This window comes from Pezoporus occidentalis, unplaced genomic scaffold (assembly GCF_034315485.1).
Source record: "Pezoporus occidentalis ecotype Australia unplaced genomic scaffold, CSIRO_AGI_Poc_V1 ctg41, whole genome shotgun sequence".
In the NCBI taxonomy this organism is placed as follows: Eukaryota; Metazoa; Chordata; class Aves; order Psittaciformes; family Psittacidae; genus Pezoporus; species Pezoporus occidentalis.
Window position 1 is genome coordinate 1,144,623 of NW_026915736.1, and position 23,768 is coordinate 1,168,390.

Consider the following 23,768-nt stretch of genomic DNA (forward strand, 5'->3'; position numbering starts at 1 on the left):
GAAGCAGATCTTGATCCGAAACAAAAGTTTTTGCTGTAGTCACTGATTTAACAGCAACAAGACACAACTGGCAAAAGGCAAAATAAATGAAAAAAAAAATTGTCTTGATTTTCAAACTCATCAAAAAATATCAATTTCTGCAACATTCATCTACAGAACTTTCAAGCATTTGCTTTAACTTAATGAAGCTTTTGTGAAAGAGCTTTACCATTCCTCATTCAAAAAGTAACTAAAATAATTTCAATTTTATTCATCCCTTAATTCTGAGGAGGAAGTCTAAAATGCTCACCATTAACAGAAATAAAAGTCAACGCTAAATAGTCCTTTACCTAACTTAATCCATGCAGTCTGGTCTCAGTGCTATATTTGCCAACATCTCCACAACAGTTTAGTATGACCAGTAACCACAGACAGGGTCTGAAAGCTGTTTTTTTCTGGAAAATTTGTGTTTCAATGCAGAAAATTTAGAAGGCCAAATGAAGAACAACTGCTACACTTGGCATGGATATACTGTCATGTTCTAATATTTCTGGTTTAGAGTTTTAACAGGTGTTTACATAGCTTTAGTAGGTGTTAAAATAACAGTATAGCTTTCTAGCAGCCTAAACCCTCACACCACCCATAATACTGTCATCTAACATTCATTTCGCTAATTGTGAGTAACAAGAGAAGGATTAGCCACTTTCTTCTTTTTTTCTTCTTTTTTTCTTTTTTTTTTTTTTTTTTTTATTTGGAAAACCAGAACTGCTTAATAAAGTACACTAAGTTCCTGGTGTGGAAATTGCTGCAGTAAAACTTAACGGTGGGAGAAGAATTCTGCGAGTCTCAACAAGAGTGAACCATTCTGTCTGAAGTAGCTGTATAAATTCATCTTTGTATTTCATAGCAAGATAATGAGAAACGAAGCACATTTGTCTCTCTGTTTCCCAACATAGCAAATTTCTCAGTGAGCAGTTGCATTACCAACAGCACTAGAAAATTACAAATTTCAAAATGGAATGTGCCTTACCATCATCATATAACAGGGCAGATACTACAGCAGTGAAGACATTATCTCAGCTGTATTTAAATTACAGATTTCACTGATACCCTATTCATTCTCAGCAATGAACTGCACACATACCAAAATTTCTGACAAACACCAATTCTTTCTCTTGCCTCACTGTTCAGCAGCTGCAAGCTAGTAGTTTAGGGGCACAGCGGTGTTTGCATTGTTTTTCCACTGAGCTGAGAAGAGTCTAGAAGGGACCATGTTATGGTGTTTTACAAGCTGAGCAGGAATCTCTGATTTGACTTCAAGGACAGATGAGAGAAGATAGTTGTGGTGGTGAAGGGAAGTATAGATAAGCATTTCTGTGGCATGATGTTCTCTGGAGCTGCTACTACAGAAAGTGACAGAAAAATGTAAAGTTGTTTTGGACATAGCCGTTGTCTGAGAGTAACACAACAGCCTAATTAACTGTATTTAAAATGCAGCTAGTCTAGGGGTTTGAAAAGTCAAGTTAAATCTCGCAGGACCCAGAAGGAAGGAATGTGCCAGGATTCACTGAATAACCTTCATGTTTTTCCACCAAGGCAAGAGGCCACTGCACCAGTGCTGCTAAGGCCTGTCTTCAACAGCTTGCCTCTCTAGCACAAGAACAGATTTTATGCGTCTTTACAAGGTAGTCACTGCAGTCTCTGCAGTGTTCTCTCTGAACATGTTTCTGCACCACCCTAACAGTGGCAGGGGCACCCATTTGCCTGGGGACATACAGGAGCAGCTATTAGTATAAGTATTTTTATAAAACTGATAGTGGCACTGATCTTATTCTGCTGCATTTTGCTTCCACATCACATGGGGTGCTGTAGGTAGACAGCTGGAATTTCTGTACGTGTGTTGCATGCAAAAGCAGTTGCATGAATATTCCCTTTTATTAATCTGACTGAATTCAGTGACTCAAAGACAAAACAGAGAAGCCTGCAAATTTTCTTTTGTTCAGAGACTATGCCTTCTCTGAGCCACATTACACACAAAATGTATGTGGGGTAACCCAAAGTGAAGAGCGAGCATAAACCAGCTGCCTTTTTGTGAAGCTGTGTAAAAACTCTGCATCATCACCACAGCCACCACACCTGACAGGATTTATGTAGTACAGCAGTTAAGATGAAGGAAAAAAGTACAGGGATGACAGATTTTCTTGCCAGAGAACTCTGAATTTAGCATTATTCACGTTCTCTCAGTATTATTCTGGGATAAAGAGATAGAAGCATCTTATGCTTATCAAACTCTGCTGTTTCTTAGTACTATGTTTGGGCTAGTGTTTGCACGTTGGTTAGACACTCTCGTGCCCCAGGACAACACAGCAGAACATAGGATACTTGCCATGCAGAAATAGCTGCCTGCCACACAATCCTGTTTTTCCATCAACATTTTGCAAGAAAACTTGCCACACTGGAGTTCAACACTGACACGAGACTGAGGTTTACTTTTCTACAATTTGTTTTGCCACATGTTGTTTCTGTGTACTTTTACAGCTTCAGCAAATAAAGCAACTAGACTGCGCATCACTATACTGGGAGACACACACTACCCAGTTTACTCCAGATCACACTAATAAGGCACCTGATTCAGCACCCATGCAGAGTTCCCTGAGGTTTTCACTTCTGCCTTATCAGCACCACAAAGCAGCTACTGATTTTGCTCAGCTTTTCATTCCTGTCAAAAAATGCAGGATGACGGTGTGTAGGCTTTTACAAATGGATTACGAACCTGAAGTAAAATGCTACTGCTTACTTGTGTGATTCCAGAATTTTCCAGCACACAATCTCTCAGCAATTGCTGTATGCTGCCTTAAAAAGCCACAAGGAACATAACATCAGATCTTGAAAGGAAATGGTCAGGACTGACTGCCACAAAAGAGCATATGCAAAAATCAACATACTGGAAAGCTGTACAATAAAACAAACCCACACATCATATAACTTTATGTGACTATTAATGAGACTTGATATCCACACTGTGATTAAGTAGAAGACTGGCCTTTGTTTCAAGGCTTCTAACATTTTCACATACTACTATTTTATTCATAAATGTCTGCAGGGTCCTACTGTATGCTATGCAATCTGCTGCAGGAACACATGGCTTTTGTTCTATCTTGCTTTTCGTATTGCCAAAACTTGTGTTCTTTTCTGTACATTAAAGATCAGAACAAAGGTAACATTTACCAAAATAATGGAGGGATTGGTTTGTTGGCTGGCTTTCAATTAGTTACAGATTGTTTCCTTTGTTTTAATCTCCAGCCAAAACATAAAGAAACAGAAATTACAATGAAGAATTCAGTCAGGAAGAAAGAACAAACGAAGACCCCCACCCTCTAATCCACCCATCTGGCTTTGTAACATGCTGCATTGTGTTATGCAGGACAGTATTCTGAATAAGTTTATTGATTTACTCTTGTCTTCAAACAGAATTACAGTCTTGAAATAAGTGGATAAGCAGGCTTCCCTTTAATTTCTCAAATATTTACAAACAAATCTGTCTATACGCAGGAGAAATAAGCAGGGCATATAAGAGTTCACCATTTTTAGGTGAAAACCAGACCTTTTAGTATTAGAGGTACTTGCATCTTTCACACTACAACTGCCTGCAGACATTATTCTTTTCTGGCTATCATTGAGTTATTAGAGCTTTCTCTTGCAGGCAGCACAAAGGAATGTCTAAAAAAAGAGGTTAGCACAAATGTTGTCAAATACTGCCCAGACAACAAACTAAGAAGCAAAGGGTGTTTGCCTACTTCCCACCTTAAAATGAAACATTTTGGAAACAGTTTTAAAATCTCAATAACTATCCTCACTTTAGAAGCCTTAGTGAAAAAGATTTCTCTCATAACATGTCTAATTGAAAGAGTATTCCCATGGTGAAGCAGGGTAAGATGAGTATTGCATGAATTGGCAATAGCTCAGATTTGAGTCACCTCTCAGAGATGTAATTTCATTGATTTCAACTAAATTACTTATGATTTGTGCTATAGTAAGAAAGAAAAAAGAGGGAAAGGAAGAGCTTTCATCTTGATTTTGTACCAGAGAAGTCAATAGCAGTTATTCTGTTGACTGCAGTGAGTGCCAGATTCAACTCAGAGCCTGAGGAACACAATTTTACAAAATCTAGTAAATTCTATTGCAGCTCCCTGGAGTGAAGACCTAGATGGACAGGTTCTGCTTTCCTCTTTTTCTTTTTTTTTTCTTTTTTTTTTTTTTTGTTGTCCACTATTTGACCTGAGAACATTAATATCAAAGGGCAACTCTTAAAAAGCCAAAAAATTATCTCAGAAATGTCTCTGTCTCTTCCACTGTGCACAGCAAAGTGAAAGTGCTCATGTGTTTCCTTCAGCAAACAGGCAGTATAAGGTGGAACTTGATCCTGCAAACATCACACGCTAGCTTCGCTTTAATCACCCAGTAGGAGAGTAATTTCATGAGTGAGAGGAACTTGACTAAGTACCAGTAATGAATCCTGTAATCCATGCAGTGAAAAGAGTGAGAAGCAGAGACTTCAGGTAACAGCGCCAGAAACAGTCATTATGGTTGCTCTCAAGAGTTTGTTCCCTAACTGGAACTTGTGCCTGCTCTTTATGTGGCTGCTTTCTATGAAAATGTTAAATCTTGCACTATTTACATGTAGGAATATCAATTTGTTTTCTAAAAAAACAGAGGAAAAAGCAGTATTTAATTAATCATAAAACAAATTGATTAACTCAGCCCAGTGTGTTTTCTGGATTCTTAACAATTTGCTACAGCTAACAGTCCTTGCTTTCGCCTCACATCATTAATTTTCAAAGTTATCATTAATCTCCAAGAAAAAGATTGAACTTTGATCATTATTGCTTAATTACATGGAAAAATAGACAGATAGTTAATATTAAATTGCTTTACAACAGGCCAACTAAGTTATCTTCAATTCTCAGAGCATTCTACAGCTGTCTTTTCATGTCAGGTAATAATTAATAAAATTATTAATTTAAACAAAGATTTTTATTTCTACTAGTGAGATAGAAAATCTTTATTTGAGCTTATGAACACTCATATTTTACTACCCAACTCGTATTGTATTTTGTTTACCATATGTGAGCCCCCAAGGTAAAGCAATTGCAAGCTTTACCTTGACATTTCTATGTAAATTGCTTGAAGTTATGCATGGAAAAGTCATACAACAGGTTCTGTCTTTCAAACAAATGAGAGAATGTACTTCTAAAGTCTAGAAGGACAAATTTAAGATCAAAGTCATGAGAATAAAGGTGGACTTAAATACGTAAAGTCAGAGAAGTCTGACTTCTCAGAGAAGTAGGGAACTTTTTATTCCTTGCCACATTTATTTGGTAATCTCAGCTACCCCCTTAGACTTAAGCTTTCAACAAGCCTTCAGTGGAAAGCTTGGTGAAAGCATCTTATTTTTCTAATCAGAAAAAAAAAAAAAATTTCCTGACTCTTCACAACTAGTCATTGAAACACTGAGGGGTAAACAACTTCTGAATGAAGAGAAGAAAAAGGCAGTTTTGGCATATACTTGACAGCCAAAGCACATCAAATTTCTTTTGGGTGTAGTGCCTGCACAAGGTCTTCTTTTGCTCCTTTATCACCTTGAGTAGTGAAGAAGAGAGGCTTAGATAACTCAAAATCTAGCTATATTTAAACAGTTCTCCTGTCTAAGTGCATGAAGGGCTAAAGGAAGGCGGAAATAGAACATCTTCAGCTGCAACTTTAATTCAGGTGGGTTCCTTCTACAGTGTTAGTAGAAAGGCTCCCGTTAAAGACAGGCACGGACTCTCATATAAGGGAAGGAAAGGAGGAGAGCATTAAAACACAGCTCCCCTCCCCCAAGAGTCTGAATTATTTTTCACAAAATTCATACTTTTCCACCCCTGGCGTTGTACATATAATCTGAAGAATCAGAAATGTGGACTGAAAATGATTCTGGGTACTCCATCACTGATGCAGGATCAAGTTGACATCAGCAGATGCTCATCTGACATGCTCCTAAAAACCCCTAAGGGTTCATACAACTTCTGCAGACACCTTTCACCCTTTCAAATCTACCATTAAAATTAGGGCATTTTGCCTGTTTTATAACTGAAACAAATTAAATAGCATCAACAGCTCAATGCATTGTTCCTTAGCCTAGCAGTGACAGAAATTATTCCATTTCCAGCAACTGCTTACATATCATTAAACATAACCCCTGCCCCCTCTGCCAGTCCTCTTTAGCAGAAACAAACCCCATTCCTTCTGCTTTCCTTCATAGGTCATGTTCACTAAACTTCTTATTTCCCAGCTGTCATTACATTTGCACCCTCTTTCAATATGTCAAGATCAATTTGTCAGCCCTAGTGAAGCAAGAATGTCCTACTGAAGCATGAACACGCTGACCAACAGATAGTTTCTTTGGCCACTGATCTTTTAAGAGAAGCAACAGAACAACATTTTCCCCAAAGCCAGGCAGTGTTTATATCCAAGTGGCTGACCCCACAATTCTTTTCAACATATAATAATACATTATTAGTTTATTATAGGTTAATTTTTGTTTTCAAAATAAGATAGAATGTGGAAGACTACTAATGAAAGCTTTGCAGTGGAAGATGACAAACAAAGTATAATTAGAGATGATTCCCCCTTTAATGAAAACATTCCTCTTATTTTTTTGAGGTTTCTTTCTTGAAATGGAGAGAAAATGTTCTTTCCTGTTATTACTTTCTGTTGTCATCTCATGCACACTTTCCTGCCCCTCATTATCCAAAAGCACATTCCCTTATTATTCTGCTTTAATTTCCTTCAGAGGATAAAAGATGACAACAGTTTGTGTCCATCTAGCAAACAGAGAACAAATACTATGTCAATCCAGAACTCAGCCAATTTAATTCAGCTCAGGAACATGGAAGATTTGAAGTGAACAATTTTTGTGACACGAAGAGTAATGAAAAGTCGACAACACGAAATGGATTTCTTTTACTATTACAACCAAGTCTGACAAGTTTTGGGGTCAAATCCCCTGATCTAGATGACTTTTACAGGCAAAACCCTAAATCCTTGTCACTGAGAAAGAAAGGGTATATCTCATCTTCAAACAAGCTCTTTAGCAGATACAACCAACATGATGGTCAGGAATTCCTTGGCAATATCTCTAAGCCCAACCCCTCCCACTGGCTTTCACTGTATAATGTTTAAGTTGTTAATGTATTGCAATAGAATTCAAGATATAAATGTTTACACAACATCACATATTACTATATACCACATATGGCAAGGAAACAATTCATTAGGTGATAGTATATAAAGCAAAGGGCTCCAAGGGAAACCCAAAAGCACAGTGAGATCATATTGATAGACCAACATTTCAGGAGGAAGAGTGGGAAATCTCCCCTCTCTCCTTCAAGCTTACTCTTTTATCATACCAATATAGCCAGCACTAAAACAACTTTTATCCCAAGGACAAAAAATTATATCAGATTCACACGTCCACTTATGAGCAGATTTGTAATTAATAATTTTCCCCCATATCTCCAGTGCTGGATGGTCCTTTCTTTTCTTCCTTTATCACATTGTCTTGACCCTCCCAATTCTGTGCGTGACCACAAAATACTGACTTTTTCACAAGCATCTTTTTTATGATGACAAGTGTGACCCTATGTACCATATTTCTACTGCCTGAAATGCCTTCCTTGTTTTTCTCTCTTTTTTCTCTCTCTCATGCTCTCCCTCTCTCTTTTAATCTCAGTTGAACAAATCTCTTTTGCCTTTTACTTCTAGTGACTAAGAGCCAAAGCAGAAAGGGATTAAGTCACCATAGGATGCCTTTAACTCTGTGAAGCACTGGGGGTTGAGTCAGTGCCTGAGAAAGCTGACAGGTATTGAAGCTCTGGTACTGCAAACAGGCATGTGATTATATCTTTGCACAGAATTAAATAGATATTTGAGCACTGAAAAGATTAGGGAGTTCAGCTATCTCACCCTGGGGAGAAGGGGGAATAACTACAAGTGCAAAGTACAAAAATCCAACATGGCAATACAGCATGACTTACTTAGAAATATTTTTTTGGCATATCCACATTGCTAACCAAAAAGCATTAAAACAAGGAAAAGTTACAGGACACCTTGAGGCCAAGAATAACTTAGTACCATACTACTCCATCACCCAGTTTGTTCATGCTTTTTGTTTGAGATTTGGTTTTTTTAGTTTGTTTGTTGGGGCTTTTTTATGTGTGTGTTTACTCAGATCACCTCCTAGGTGTTCAAGGTGCTTACATCAATGCCATTGATAGTAGAGTCTGCATACCATAGTCCATAAGGATTAGCTGATTTAATTTCCAAAACTCAACACTCTTCTAAAGAAGCTATTTATCAGTTCTTAGGGCTGCTAAATTTAAATGGCAGAATTTGCTCTCAAACGATTCTAAAGTAACCAGTTCTTTCTCCCTGTTAAAAACACTCACTTCTAATGACTATGTTTTGACTATTTGCAGTCAGAGACTGCGAATACAGTTTAAAAGACAAAGTGGAGAGTCAGATGGAGGTAAGATGAATCAGTTTCAAACTCACTTCTGTTACAAAAACCTTGATGATGCTTATAGGCAGGAACTCCACTGCCAGGGACTTACAGCCCTTTGCTGAATCTCCGCTACCCATTCCTCCACTCTGCTATTTGCTCCATTAACCTGCTACCCTCTGTTAGCCCTGAGTCCTCAGCTGACAGAGGGAGACATGGTTTCCAGTACAGGTCTCACCAAAGGTGCACAGCTACAGAACGAGAGATGGCATGCTGGGAAGGGGGAGGCACGTCACAATTTAAACCCCGAAGTATACCCCTGAATTTTACAATCAACTAGTTTCAAGTGTTATATGCACATTTTAAAAGCCACAGCAGACTTGTACATTGCTGTCTGCCCATTTATCCCTGTTACAAATATATTTCACTGCAGTATTTGTTTCATGCTGCCACTAAGAACAAGCGTCACCTTTCTTGCTGCTTTTCTGTCTCAAGTACAAGGGCAGAGCTAACTCCCTCCATTAGGTCAACATGGCATGACTGTCCCCAGGTTCCTCAAGCCCCTGTCCCTTCACAAGTCTCTAATTATGCACAAATCCTGGCGTAATTCTCCTTTACTCTATGCTCAGCAATAGCAGTAAATTATTATTATTCTTCAGCAACAGTTGCCTAGAAAAGACTAAATCTCTTTAATTTTTTATTTATTTTTTTTTTTTTTACCTGGAATAAAGCAGCTATGTGGTAAAAATAAGAAGCACAAGCACTCCCCCTTGCTAAAAGGAATCTGAAAAGACCTCAAGTGGAGAAGTAACACCTATGTTTGCAGAGGCAGTTGCAGGGGACAACAACCAGAAAACCCTCTTGTTTCAGTGATGCCAGTCCTCAGCAACTGCTTCACTCCTTAAAGACCACTGGAAAAAAATGGGGGGAAAAAACATCCCCAGAGCCCAATTTTTCATCCAGTTTATTCTGTCATTTACTTGCTAAATTAGTCCCTTTTTCTTGATCCTTTCAGGGTAGCTATGTGAAGTACAAGAACTTAACATTTATTCAGGTGTTGCACAAACAGCCAAATAGCTACACGTTTTGCAGACTTCAAACCCAACAAGCAGTAAAACCACAGTAGCAAAAATCAAGCCTTTTTTTCCCTGTTTTTCTTCCGCTAGAATGGTACTTCATACTACCCTAGACATCCTCAGGGAAGATCTTTCTTTTCCTTCTGGATCCTTGCAGAATGCAGGCAATATAGCAGAAAGTAAGAGCACAAAGCAAAAGCACTTGTGATAGTAGTTAGCAGAAAAAAAGTTAGGGTTTTTGACACTATGCTCTAATCTTTCCTGAAGAGCAGCAGGGCCGTATAAACCACATGTGGCACCAGTGAGGTCAGTCTGCACGGACACAATGCTATGCTCACAGTGTTATCACGGCACAACCCAGACCACCACAGTTGTAAAGTCAGCCCATCCCAGGCACAGCTTAGAGTAACGCCACATTCACCCACCTGGAGTTTCCTTCCTCTATTTACTTGCCCTATTTTGTACATCTTGCACAACTCCTTTAGACAAAGCTAACTATAGCTGTAAGTAATCGAATTCTTTAGCTTCCCCTTCCAGTGAAAAATCTGTGGTGAACATGGAACTAAGAAAATAACAGCACCTGCAAAAAAGCATTTTGACATTTTGGAGAGAATTCTTTTCATGGGGCTGGCTACAAAGTAGATCAAAAGTATATGCTTAGTTTTTATCCCAACAACATAAAACCCATTATACTAAATCATTACCCATGGAAAGATTTCAATATATATGAAACTGTCAAAAATGTCCATTATACACATAAAGGGTACTATGCTACGTACCAAAAAAAAAAAAAGTAATATAAAACCTAATGACAAATGGAAAAGATAAATGAACATCTACTACAGAGGCTGGACAATTCCTAAATGGCAAAGGGTCAGAAAAAAATTCTCAGGTTATATTGTAAAGTATTTCTATTATCTTTGTGACTGAGTAAAGCATAAGGAGCGCAATCAATAAATGTCCATGTATGGTTTATTGTTTGGCTCACTACAGCCTATTTCAATTTTCACTGACATGTTGAAGAAAAAACAAACCAACCAAAACCCCCAAAAAGCAGGCCTGCCAACTATACAGAAAGAGACTACTAAACACACTATTCTATACATTGACTTTAAAAACCCCTCTGAGTTGTACACGCACAGAAGTACCACTACCTTCCTTCACAAGCTAATATAGAAACCTCAAGGAAACATAAACCATATGCTAAAATAAGTGCATGCTGGGATAGTAGTTGTGACTTTATATTTCTTTTTAGAATTGCTTTAAAATATTCATGTCAGATAATCTTAAAACATCCTGAGTTTTAAAGAAGTTGAAAGGAAAAGCAACTGATCCTGGAGAATAAATTCCCCATTTCCAAGTATAAGCCTGGATCCACAGGGATCTGTATTCCTCTGATAGCTCCAGTGGTCACAGGCTAATACACCTGCATTGGCTAAAGTAGAGTTACTGGTGTTGAACAAGCACCAGTACAAGATAGCTCATGGTGTGTTCTGATCTTTTTGTTCCCTTTTCTCCAGCTTAATTCAACTTACCTGAAATAACATGTATTACACGGGCCAAAACAAGCCTTTGAACTTTAGACTCAAAATGTTTTCCAAATTTCAGCCTATAATATTTCACAAGCCTTCTGCAACCTCTTACATAAAGCAATACAAGAATCACCTGTACTTATGGGTCTCTTACATTGATATGAATCAGCATTATAAAACACTGACATTGTAATCTCTGAAATGGACATAGCACACACAGACAACCACTCTGAAAGTCCTTGCTGCGAGTCCCAAAGTAACTGCTTGGTCCAAACCTTGAAATCTTTTATTTTTTTGTTTCCTGAATACATTTAACAAACTCAATGGCACACTATTAACATAGCTGTTTGTTACTTATGTCAGCAGCTTTTCTTCATGCCCATTTGTTACTAAACAGGACTGAAAGCAGGAGTATCAAATCATCTCGAGACAGCACTGGACTCTAAACCAGTGAAAATAGTGAATTTACTTCCCGATTCATTCTGAGATACAGTTTCCTCTGAGATGTTTTTCACATAGATTTCAGTAGCTACCAACTGGTTAAGACAGTATATTCTCACATCTGCCCAGTCTCCAATTTTTAGATTGCAGTCATAGCATAGGTGTTACTACCACTAATATCCATAAGCAGTTAAGAAATCAAATCTTTATGGAAAAAGCCACAGGGATTAAAAGGAAGTGCTGTGTTTTGCAGAAAAACACTAGAGGAAGCTACAATCTTTAACAACTTTACCGTAGAAATTCTGAACCATTGTGTGGAAAACGCTTGATTTCGGTGCCATTCTGTAAACTAAGAGTCATTTCTACACCACTTATCAGCTGCAATACTTCCTTACTCTGACTTAGCAGGGCTTCATGAAGTAGCAGTTAAATACAGTGCCTCATAAGAGCTGAGGAAGATGCAGACCTGTGCATGCAAGTGGTTCCAGTTAAACTTCTTCCAGCTGTGTGATAGAAGAGGCACATTCTCTTCAACACAACAGTCAAGACCGTGGCCAAGATGGCAACTTGTGAGACAAGTCTTCAATTCTCACATCTACAACAGACATTATTTGCAGCCTTGGGCTAATTTTTCCATCCCTCATTCTGTGAAATGGGAAGACCAGCCCTTCCTTCCTGCCATTTCCACTCCCTTTTTGCATTGTGACACTGCACAGTTGAAGAAAACCCCCTACAGAAAAAAGTATCTCACTGAGGTAATGATATGCAGCTAGCATGTTACACTCCTTAGGATTCCCTTTTGTCTTGGTGCGTATGTACATCAAGTCAAGAGGGCCCTGAAAGAGCTTGCTTGGTCACCAGAAGCAACATAAGTGTATTAATACAGCATGAGAAGCTGAGATACCTCTTACTAATGCTATATTCTGCCATATTGATACGTATTAATACAGCATGAGAAGCTAAGATACCTCTTGCTAATACTATATTTTGCCATATGGATATATTGCTTGGAACACCATCAGTCTGCTGCCCATTATGGTTAGGGCAAATAATAATCCTACCACATTTAGTACAATATGTCTACGATTGCTACATCACCACTACTGGAAGGAAAATACAGTTTGGCTGGTGTACACAAAAGAGTCTTGAACCTGCAATGTCAGGCAGTTAGTGAGACACAACTGTACCTACAATGTTGTTAAAAAGTGCACAGCAGGATTAGGCTAAAATGCATTTAAAAAAAAATCAGTAGTTGCAAGCAGGTTTTAGAGTCAATGTGCACACTAACAATTCCCCTGGTGCTTCTCTCTGCCTGCAAAGTCAGCATAACAATACACGTGGGAAAGTATTACTTCTACAAAGGAAAATCACCATCTTTTTTAGTTCTAATTCATTAAACATACACATAAAAAGAGAGTCCCATGAGAGACCAGGAAAGTCTATGTTACAATAGCTTAATTATTATTATTTTTATTATTTTAATTTATAACTAATGATAATAATGCTTATCATTATATTATTATTATTTTTAAAATGCACAAAAAGGGAGAAAAGTTTGATCCTGCAAAGTTTAAAGCATTCTACCCTTGAATTAACAAAGCATTTCTGTCTTTACTCTGTCTTTAAGTTCATGAATATTCCTCACGGAACTCAGCTTAGAGGTAAGTATATGCTTAAGTGCTGTGCTGGGTAAGAAACAGCAGTTTGAGCTCTGCAGAATCAAGGATTATGTTTAAATTTTCTGTGGCTGATTTTGTGCTAGTGCTTACCTGAATGTCTTCTTATTGTTTCATTCATTTCTGATACATTAGAAATGCATATTGTTATATTGAAGACTGAATATATGCTCCTATGTATCACAATTGCAGACTTCATGATAAAGGAGAAGAAGGCTTTTACAAGGCTTGGAACCACTCATTTCTTGACCTTATTTCTAGTATTATAAGCTGAAAACTTTTTGCCACTGACAGAATCAGTGCACATTCTCTGTATAATTTCAGTTTTCTAGCAAAAGACTTTTATAAAGGAGGAAAAATTATTGTTTCTAAACATCAGAGATAGTCAACTTGCATGCTAACTCCTTTTCCCACTTTCATTTTGGTTTGCACTAAACTGATGCTGAAGCTATATTGTGCCCACAAAACATCTAATTTCCATAGAAGTTACCCATGTCCTGGATAGAAATGTAAAAAGAAACTGAAATAAATGTTTTCCTCTGCACAGCAATGATAGAATCATATGGTTCTTTGATAGCTACACAGCTGAAGCACACTTTCATCTCAGAAGAAAGTATTCAGCAGCAAACAGAACTACCAATGATAGCATCCTAGCTACTTACTACTGCATAGAAAAATAAGCCAAATACAAGCAAAGAAAAATGCCACAACTGATAAACCAGTCACAGTTAATAAATCACATGAACAAAGATAAGCAAAGGCAACAGTAATGTCATTACTACTCTGACATTGCCCTTGTATTGTCTGTAAATACTCACTTTTAATACACAGTTTCTTTCTGAAGCTTTAAGTCTTCACTGATGGCTGAGGGAAGAAAAGCGAAAGGAGACTTAGAAATAACTCATGTTATTTTACCTTAATATTAAATAAATATTCAGGCAGTAGGAAAGCTACCTTACAACCATGCTATCAGCCTCCCATACTTGAATTCCTTTATTGTTGCAGAGCATAGTAGGTTGTGTAATTTTGTTTGGTTGGGGTTTTTTATATATGTGGACTTATAAGAAACCTGCAACTAGTTAACTTATTTTATTAAAAAGGTTCTCAATGCCTGTAAGGAAAAGACTTACAAGAATGAAAAGAGTGAGAAAATACAACGCAAATCAGGTCAGTTTGAGCCTTGAGGTGCTTAATGCATGTGAAAAGAATATTTGCAAAGAAAACCGAATTTATATTCTAATTTTTCAGTGTTATGAGGAATGAAACAGGAATGCACTCAAACAGTGCCCACTTTGTTAAAAATGCAAACTTGTCACACATTGCTTGAATAAATTACTGAATGTGTGGCTGGTGCCACACACTGCTCTTATCCCCAGGATTTGAATAAAGACTCAATCAAAGGCCCAGACCTGTGAAGTTGGCAAAAACGCCATGCAGAATTCCATAAACTACATGCACATACACTTAGAAGAGATGCCAAAGTCAACCTGCTTGGATATCTGAAAACACTAAAGGTCTGAAAAAGTTAGTCTTTTTTACTTTCATTATTCTACAATGTTTTAATTCCCAAGCAAAATAGTTGTTTGATATCCTTGTAGCCTATTTTCCATGAGCCATTCTTGTAGAGTCAAAGATGCCTCATTCTTTGATGGGATTACAAGTTTTGCTGATAAAGACAAAAGCGGAAATAGAATATACTCTGAATTCTGTAAGGTTTTTAAAGTTCTAAAGTATATAGTTAATGGATTAAATACTGACTAAATGACATAAGTGTTCAAAACAAAAAAAGAAATGTAAAAAGAAAAAACTGTTAGAGGTAATCATGACTCAACCAAAGTCAATTCCATTGACAACAGAGTATTTACACTCTGGAGGTAAATACCACATCTCTGCAAATACAACTAGCAGCAGACAAAATCAGACTGATAAACAATGAGGAGGAGAGGGTATTCATGGACGCAGATATTTTTTAAGCTGAATTTACACAAAAACCCTGTGAAATTGTAATGAACCCCAATTTAAAGTTATAAAGCTGTGAATGAAGACTGTAATCCACACCTACAGAGTAGGGAACCCAGCCTTGCACTACAGAAACTCTAAAATAAGTGCCAAGTTCCAGTATAACCTTTGGTTGAATGAAAGAGAAGCCACAAGAGATCTGGAAGTCATTCTGCTCATCTCTGAAGCACTGCTGAGATCCATAACAAAATACTGCACATGCACTTCTTATATTTTAAGGACATTGAAAAATTTAGAAGGATGAACAGAAGAGGTTTAAGGAATCAAACTAAGGGACAAAGAATAGAATATTAAAAAGCTGCTTTAAATACACTTAAAAAAAAAAAAAGAAAAAGAAAATATCTGTTATCATGGCTCTTAAATCTTGCAAAATAAGTCTAACAAGACCCAATGATAACAACAAAAGTGAGGCACATTGAAATTAGATAAAGCTTCTAATAGTAAGAATAATAAACTACTGAAATAAGAGAAGAAATGGCAAGCTCCCTATTCCTAATGTTTTCAAATGACTGGATGCCTTTCTATTAACACTGTTTTTCTCAAACATGATGGTCACTAGTTCAAACATGGCCTGTATTCCCAGGAGGTTGGAAAATTGATCTAACTATAGACCCTGACATAAGAGGTGATTTCAGCAGTTCACAGCCAGCAATGTGAGGTTCCTTTTTTATGTCATGTCTACAACCGATCCTGTGGGCAGTTAGAAAAACTGCCACCTGAAATTGGGTTTGAACTAAACAAAAATCTTCTCTCTCCCCCTTCTCCTTAACTCTACTACCACAGAGTTTCTCTGTATCCTCTCCAAACTATCTATACCTACTCCCCACAACTTTGCTCAGACAACTCATCTGCTATTCTGAGACAATAAGTATACGTTAAGCTTCTTCAAAATGAGACTCACAGGTGAAGTTTATGAGGTATTTTTAAAAAAATATTCATCATACTATTACACATACTCTGGTTTATATTGCAAATGTGTCTCCTTACCCTCGATTTTCTTTAATCATAAACAAATGTAATTTTGCATATTTCTACCTGAATATTCCATTTTAGGATAGCCAAGACCAAAACTGTCTTAAAACAGTAAATGATCACAGAATTCATATTGTTTTGCCTTAATTTTTTCCCCACAAATGCACATAAACAGAACTAATAGCAGTATGAACTTGGATAACAGAACTTAACTTGAGAGCTTGTTTTAGTGAAAGAAATGCTTCTTTTCAACACAGCATTTGTGACAACTACTGTATAGGAAAAAAAGTTCAATTGTGTGATTGTGGCTAACATGACTTAAATTTCTTTTCCCTCCTGGAGGCATCACAAGGTTAGGTAAATCCAGACAGAGAAATTATGTAGATGCAGAGAAACAGTAGCTAAGAAGTTTTCTGAAAATCTCACCCAAACTCAGATGAAACTGCCCAGGTATTAGACAAGACCATCTGTCTCAAAGTAGAGTTTACTTCCTGCCTGTTTTTCATCTCATACTTACTGAGATTCTGCACGCAGCAAATGCATTTCAGACTTCTCCCTGGAAGCACTGGAGGAGGCAGGTCACACCTAGAGCAAGTGAAAGTGCACTGCTAGTTGCAAGCATTAAAGTATTCCCCAGGGAGCAGCAGGGTACTATGTTCCCCCATTGCAGGGTGAGTCTTGCCGTCTCTCTCTTGGAAAACGTCAGCAAGGCAGCCCTTGCACTGAAAATAGCTCTCAGATTTCACTGATGTTTGCAATTCATTGTCAGGCAAGGATAAGAATGTTACATTGTCCAGATTGGCTATTCTTTCATGCTGCTTACAGTAGTAAGCATAGCTAAAGCACACCAAAGCCAGTGGTGGAAAGCTGGTGTACTCAATACCTGTGAGGGAGGACAACCAAGCAGCCAGGCACCGTTATGTTTTGCATCTGTTTGGGAAAAGTCTTCAAGGGCATTCCCACATACAGTCAAATCCAGACCAGTCACAGGAGGGAGCAATCTTGGAGAACAGAGACAAACACTGTGAGAAATCAATTATAAATATGGTGCCAAAGAAGTGAAGGCATTATGGCTGACATCACACTTGACTTTTTGGTAGTATTCAAGAAGCCACAAGCATGGTGCACCCACATTCACCTCTCCAGAGCACCCTCAGAGAGTTTGACTCTCCTGTGACACTGCTATGCTGGGCACCATTCCTCACCTGACCTTTTCTTCACTGATCTCTGGTCTGGTCATTGTCTCTCTTCTTATACTGCTATCCATTCCCATCTCCTTTTTGAACACCAGTTTCCAGACATGCAAGGGCCTTCTGGACATGTGCCTTTCTTCTTACACTCTTTGCTGTCTTCTTTACTGAAGCCTCATACTTTATTCTCTCTGCTCTTCTCAGAAATTTCTTCCCTCCTTGTGCATTCAAAGGGTTTTCACACTGCCTGATCTGAGTTCTTAAAAAGATAAAAAATAAGGATGAACAGTTATTTACAACTTTTTGTGTGTGTGTGACTGAAATCTAGACTAAACCACAGAGAAATGACACAAGTAACAGCATCTCCATTCAACAAAATGCCTGTTTATACTCATACACCAAGAAACACAAGATTTATTTGTAAAAAGCAGTACTTCCAAAGCATAATTCAGTGTTTTTTCTTAAGTTGTGTTTAATTTGATGTCTTTTATTCTAAATTACTTTCCTTTCTTTTTTTAGATGTTACCATTATTTTACTATTATGAAGTAGTCCTCACTAGTCCTGCACTGGAGCAGCTGTACCCAGGGAGATGCTGGCCACCTCTCCCCTGCCGTAGGGCCACCACTGTCACCAGGCCCACTCTGGGCTCACTAACCTGCCTCTGCTCTGCAGACATGCTATCCACGAGTGACTAGCCTGACCTCTATTTGGGGCAAAACAGTGACAGTGCTGCCTTGCACACAGGCTTTCCATCACATTTTCAGCTGCAGAGGCACAGTGTGTTTCCTCTCCTTCCTCCTGACTGCCCTGAGGCATCTATCACCAGCGACCAAGCAGCAAGCCACCCTTGTCTGGGAACTGCGCTCAGGAAGTTTGCAGGGTGAAATTAGAAATGGAGAAATAAATTGTGGAGGTATACCCTGCTCCCAGAGGCTAAACCCATTGCCACGGTGATCCCAGAGAAACACAACCCACATCTGAAAGGAGGAGGGAGAGCTGTGCTGTAGATTTTTACAGCCACTCAATATAACTCACCATGAGCAGCACATCCACTGGGCTGGAAAACGGGGGGAGGAAGGGGAAATCACATTCTTTTCCCAGGCCATTTTAGTTAATACCTGCTGTGACCATATGCTCACTCATAAAAACAATCTCTGCATGAAATATTAAAGTATTTCCATGCAAATCTCTAAGTTCTGCATTTATGGCACTCAATCTTTTTTGTTCATTCTATCACTCCTTCTTAAATAATTAACACCAGGTACAAAATATCTTTTACATTAATTCCTACTACCACTAAAAGAGCAGCTCCATCTGATGTCTACCACTTAGTACCAAGTGATGTACAAGGCTGATTTACCCTTTATATTCAAGTTTTTTACGTAAAGGGCAATATTTTTCCCATGGGGACAACTGAAACTTTCCACCTGAGCATGCTTTCAAGAGACTTGCCACCAGAGGACCAACTCCTGGAGAGAGATGGACATCAAAGCTGCCCTCAGCCCTCTGTTCTGTGGCATGGCTGGCCCCTGAGTCTTCAACTATTAGCACTTTCACACCTTTTGTAGCTCTGCATATTCACCTCCAGGCATCTGCCTCCTCTCAGGCACCAGCAGCAAGCCCGCCTCAGCTTTCTGCACACCCCCAGTAGGGCATCAGGTCATGGCCCCAAGGCCAAGTGCTCCTCCGAGACCCTGCACCAACCCTTGGAACAGTTCATCAGCTTCTCCTGTTGCCTCTCCCAAGCATTTTCTGTCCTTTACCTTCCCTTTTTACCTTGGCAACTCCCCGAGGTTGTTGCCATGGAAATCCCCAATTACGATCCCTCCTCGGTCTCTCTGAGCCCCAGGAACCAGCCCCTGGAAGTTTCTTTCTTCTGCTAGCAGCAACCTCTCTTGTGCAGGGGGTTGTGTCCCCCCCTGCACAGCAGCTCTCTGGGTTCAAACTGCACTTTAGTCAGTCCCAGTACTGCTGCAAGACGAACCCCACTCCACATCACAATCTGTCACTGTACGCCATGACAAATAGCTCATATTTTTTGCTTACAGCATATCTGAAATGTAATTAAAAGTGTTGGATAATTCAGTTTAAAAAAAAAAAAATCAGAAATGCTCTGGTTCTTCAGTTTGACAGGGCTCATCTAGTAATATTCAGAGTGCACTGCTTAATACAATAACTATGAATTAACTTAAAATGGTCATTTTACCACAATAAAGTAGAAAAGATTTCCAAAAGGAAAAGGAAATGCTAACCTACATATGCCATTGAAAATCTTCCCCATAAATCTTTATTTTGGTTTTGTACACATTTGATATTGCTGTTGGTGAATTTTGTAAAAAGTATTTGTACTTGAATCCAGTTAAAGAAGTTAATATGAAGGAATAAACCTATATTTTTCAGCAAAAGTACAAATAACATTTTTTAGTTTCTTGATTAAAATGTCATAGAATTGAAGAAAATCTTACTTTCACTGCAATGATGCTAATGCTATCTCTAAGTAGAATGATACATAATGCAATAGGAAAGACAATAAGAAGTGATCCATATGTTATCCACCACCATTCACTGACAGGTGCTTTTTTTTTAACCAATATAGTGTGTAATGGGCACAATAACTAGAATAACAAAAAGCCGTTTTCACTTCCAACACACTTTACAATAATGCTTTTGCAATTTAAGTACTATTCTTAATCCATTTTCACAGGCCTTTACCTTAATGCAACAAAATGAAAGTGACCCTAGGGACATTTTCTCCTCTCCACTACAGACAATACAGGCAAACTATGCAAACTCAAAACCATGAAGATTGCTGCTCTTAAATGGAACTGTCTCCATCAGAGCACAGAGACACTTTACAGACACTGAGACATAACTGTGTATTTACTTTACCAGCAGTGTAATTTGCTACACCGTGATTTGTGCTGCAACTGTGGTTTATAAAATCATAGTACAATTATTTAATGCAGTTCAATTTGCAAAACCCTCTCTGGCAATTGGTTAATAATAACTGAGTCAATCTGAGCAAAGCACTCTCAATAATCACTGTGTTACCATTTTTTTCAATTACTTCTAAGTTAAGTGCAAATTTCTTACCTCTGAACAGCTCTACTTGAACTTACTTAATAATGATCACCTTTGCCAGTTACAAAAGCAACATGCTAACTTTTCTTTCTCTTACAGTGAAACATAGCAATTTCCAATGTGACATAATAATAAAGAAACCTAATAGGTATCCAAATGTGAGACACTGTCAAAAGGAAGTAGTTTTAAATTCTCTTCAAACAACTGCCATTGAAAAGCAGTGTTATAGTCAATTATGCAGAGCAACATACAGAAAAAACACACGTATGCTTTCTTTCAATTAAAATTACACATTTCAGTCATATACAAAGGCAAGATTTGTCAAGCTATTTCACTCACCATAGGAAAAAAAATGGAGGAAAAAAAGGAACACAGAAAAAAAATAATAATAATTTCAGAAACAGTAATTTCAGAAGCATATATTTCAAATTTTGTTTTATATAAACTTAATATGTGGTTATGTTTTCATAACTACTAAAAGCTGAAATAAAAACCATTTTATCTAAAAATTATATCTTTTCTCCAATCTCATTTTAGCAGAAAAAACAAAAAAGCTGTTTTAGAATGGACTCTTTTCAGGGTGCTTGCTACCTGGTATAGAAAAAAAAGTCTTATTTAAAAGCTGTGTTTAAAAGAAATGTGTTTGTCATCTTCAAAGAAAACCTTAACACTTTTTTTTTTTTGCTTTTCATATGACAGCCCTTTAAAAGGACTGAGGCAGAGCTCAAGAGTTTCACACTCCTATCTACTATCTCTATCTAGAAATAATTAAGTAATTATTGTGACCCAGTAGTTTCCTGGGAAACAGGAACTCATTTGGGAGCTTCGATTAAGAAAGCATGGAAGACAGACCTGCTGTTTATATCCCTATCTCTTTGAGGACTGGTATATATGTATAAATAAAACATATATATATTTTATATGTTTAAATTACCCTTACCCACCATACTTGCATCACTGCTTTCCCCTTGTCTGCAAAACTGAATTGCAAAGCCCTGCATAGGCACCATGGCTTGGCAGAAAGGAGACAGGTACCAAAATCAGGATATGTATCAGAAGAATGTTTTGAAGTGTACAAGGCCAAGCCATTTCTGCTTTTGGGCGAAAACCAGCTTCCAAGTAGCCAATGAAACATTTTCCCCCAGACTTCAGAAGTAGGATCATGTGCTGGGGATGATGACGTTCTGGGGATTAAAAATGAAGAATGTACTCATCCCTGCTAGCAATCACAGTACAGGTGCCAATGAATGAATTAACAGGCACAGAGATTATGCTCCCCTGCTCAGCTTTTAAAAATCAATGTGCTAACAGTTGTTGTGGTTTAAACCCAGCCAGACAGCTTGTTCACTCACTTCTCCCCCTTCTTGCCCTCCCCCTACTCCCGGAGGGACAGAGAGGAGAATCGAAAAGAATGCAACTCCCACGGGTTGAGATAAGAACAGTTTAGTAACTAAGGTATAACACAAATCACTACTGCTACCGCCAATAATAACAATGATAAAGGAAATAACAAGGGAAGAGAATACAACACCTCAGCACCAGCTGACCGATAACTCGCCCCCGCCAGCCCAACCAAGCACCCAACCAATACCTCCTCCAACCCTCCAGTCCCAGCCCTTCCAGGTAACTCTCAGTTACATCCTGCGCATGACGTGCTGTGGTATGGAATACCTCTTTGGTCAGTTTGGGTCAGGTGTCCAGTCTCTGCATCCTCCCGGCTTCCCTCCTCCCTGGCAGAGCATGAGACTCACAAAGTCCTCGGCCAAACCAAAACATCATTGTTATCAGCTCTGTTCCCAGGCTGAAAGTCAAAACACAGCACTGCACCAGCTACCAAGAAGGAGAGAAATGACTGCTACTGCTGAACCCAGGACACCAGTAAGCAGTGCCATCTCTACACCTTTGTCTACATGGTTGTCTGCCATTTGTTACACTAAAGTTGTTAGCAAGTTGAGATGAGGGATGGCAGAAAAGTGGGCCCTAAAATATCCCATAATTTGGTGTTTGGTCAATATTCTGACAAAAGTTATCAAACAGGTGGGTGATACTCATGGTCTGCATGTTGATTAGCAGTTTGACAGAAATAGGGACACAGAAAAAAAATCATTCTCTGTCACCCTGGATAATGTTAGAGACATCCTTGTGAATTTTTACTGTCGTGGGATAAGTGATAAATTATGCATATGGCACAACATCATGCTGATTTTGGGGAGGGCATCATGAAGGTGAAATGCATGCCTTCTGCTCATGAATGTCAATGCAACTGAAGTCTTGGAAATGGATACTGCTGTCAGACTGCTACAAAACAAAAAGGACAGAAGACCGGTTGCCTGGATGCTTGCCATGAATGAGGACTAAATAGAAACTTCACTGTTGGAAAAAGCAACAATTGGAGATCAAAAAAATTCATGCACACATCTTTCCCTTGTGTGCTCTTTCATTTGATTCTAGTTCGAAGGTCATTTCTCTTATACCAATAATTGTCATTATATGACATAGCAGTAAATCAGTCTGTCCCTTCCAATATTTTTAAGCAACTTTATAGATTCTTTGCTGCAAAGTAAAACAGCTCATCAGAGAGAAGTTGCTAACAGATCACACAAATGCACATGTTGATACCTGCTTTTGGCACAGACAAGAACATGAGTGTAAATACTACAACACCAATAGCACCCTTATGCCTCCCCAGGTACCTCCTGCCTGTGATTGGTAGCTGGCACAGAACCCCAGAAGTCAGCTTCGAATGTGACTGTACGTCACACACAACAGCCTGAGATTGTACTGACCATGTAGAACCCACATACAGAGCTTTACAACTTAATAATACATTGATTATACAACATGAAAATACACATCCAAGGGCTGAAGCTAGAGGAAACATTAATGTTAGAGGGAAAAGGAATCAAAGACAAAGACAGGATACCACAGAACAACACCTTTAAAAAGTCTGTAAAATATGCCTGGGAGTTGGGCTTGATTTTATCTTGTGACATTAACAGGAGCTGTTGGCATCATTTAATACTATATTCTGTGCAATCAAACATACAATTGTAGTATGCTTAAAAGTTTAATCTGACATGTGTCACTCATGTGAAAGAATTTTATACAGGCATTGCATATTGAGCCGTACAGACCCATGAATACATTATCATTGGCAACAGGTCAGGTTTTACTTCTTTTTATTCCCTATGCTATTTCTAAAAGAGCAGAACAACCACTTTACTAATGTCAGGACTTGCTCTACACCTAGGCGTTTCTGTCA

The 23,768-nt window shown here is 38.3% G+C and overlaps 1 long non-coding RNA gene across 2 annotated transcripts; it reads right to left on the reverse strand.

The window, feature by feature from the left end:
• Positions 1–2,570: 2,570 nt before the first annotated feature.
• On the reverse strand, positions 2,571–16,917 carry LOC134171584 (uncharacterized). 2 transcript variants are annotated; one of them, XR_009967666.1, is made up of 3 exons: positions 16,752–16,917; positions 14,062–14,107; positions 2,571–2,889 (listed from the first exon to the last, which is right to left on the reverse strand). It is a non-coding gene; the product is annotated as an uncharacterized LOC134171584 (long non-coding RNA). The 2 variants fall into 2 exon arrangements; XR_009967667.1 differs by lacking the exon at positions 2,571–2,889 and adding an exon at positions 6,306–6,842.
• Between the last annotated feature and the right edge of the window lie 6,851 nt (positions 16,918–23,768).